Source organism: Spea bombifrons, chromosome 9 (assembly GCF_027358695.1).
Source record: "Spea bombifrons isolate aSpeBom1 chromosome 9, aSpeBom1.2.pri, whole genome shotgun sequence".
NCBI classification, from domain to species: domain Eukaryota; kingdom Metazoa; phylum Chordata; class Amphibia; order Anura; family Pelobatidae; genus Spea; species Spea bombifrons.
Window position 1 is genome coordinate 5,215,614 of NC_071095.1, and position 1,353 is coordinate 5,216,966.

At 41.6% G+C, this 1,353-nt stretch overlaps 1 long non-coding RNA gene across 1 annotated transcript in view; it reads left to right on the forward strand.

Moving 5' to 3' along the window:
• Positions 1-916: 916 nt before the first annotated feature.
• Positions 917-1,353, forward strand: part of LOC128505083 (uncharacterized) — a 5,604-nt gene continuing 5,167 nt past the window's right edge. The window contains exon 1 of the long non-coding RNA XR_008355529.1: positions 917-976. This is a non-coding gene — a long non-coding RNA (uncharacterized LOC128505083). The remainder of the gene's footprint in view (positions 977-1,353) is intronic.

Below are 1,353 nucleotides of genomic sequence, written 5' to 3' on the forward strand. Positions count from 1 at the left end.
ACAGGCTAGATCGGCCCAGTGGTTCATATTGTAATTCAATCTCTCTATGTCTGTTCGTTTTGGAAGAAAAAATGGCCAATGTGGTCCCATGGGGTACCTCACAATAGCCAAGGGAGTGTGGCACCACAATATCTCTTAAGAATATTGGCACCTTAATTACAGTAAAGTCTTCAACACTGTCATACTTTCCTGAAATAGAGCAAGAAATGATTGCGGCCCATCCATGGAGACTGGCTAAAGAGACGACTTAGCCCTTCATTAAAGGTAAGACCTTTCTGCTTAACAAAAACCATCTTCCCCTCTGTGTGTAATGAGCCGTGGGTGTTGTTTTACGATATGTGTTGCCATGTAGGTTACCGTTGTATTCTAATGGCTTTCCCCCGCAGACACCACCCCGAGCTGATTGTTTTTGGTGGCAATTGAAATAAAATCCTTTCCCTTAGATATACTCTTAGTCCCCATGTGCCTGTTGGTGTTGAGGACATGCTTATCACAAGGTTGTAAGATAAGCATTTAGTGTCATTGTCTAGGACAAGATTTGGTTGAGATCTCATAGACAAGAGAGATATGTTTGGCCAATATGTCAAGCTGTCAAACACCCTGCATTATGTTTAAGACTACAGTTTCATTGGAACAGGAAAAGACCAAATATTATTTTTATTTTTTTTTTGTCGATGGGTTACCAAGTAAAAAAGCAAGAGCAAGTGCCATTAAGGTCTGTGATGCTCCTGAATGTTGCATGGTCATCTTTGCAGATTCTGCTATTGTCTGGGCCAGTGCACTATTGGGTAAAAGAGGGCTAGGTGGTAAGGCAAATTGCTTGCCTCAATAGAACAGCCTTTTAAGGTGGCTCATTAAGTCGTTTTCTTTTCTGCTTTACAAGCGACAGTGGTGGACTCCACATAGATTTGACAGAGACCCTGGCAATGATGAGAAGATCTGACATTCTAGGACATGCCGTGAGCCCTTGCAGCTGGTAAGACTAACAAGAACGTGCGATCAGAGGCAAGATGGTCCGTAGTTGTGCAAGCATTTGCAAAACCACCATTATGTGTGGCCACAGAGTGTGGAACCAGCCTTTGAGTGAGCCTTTCAACGAGTGAGTATGAACATGTAGATTTATTTTTATTAAGTACCAACACAGCTTATTGATTCAAGGAGAAATCTGACTGCCATTTTGGGTCAAGAAGGAATTTTTTCCCCCTGGTTAGTGCAAAATTGGAAAGAGCGAAACTGGGGTTTTTTTTTGCCTTCTTTTGGATCAACAGCAACAAATTAACCGATATAGGAAAGGCTGAACTTGATGGACGCATGTCTTTTTTTCAGCCTATATAACTATGTAACTATGTAACA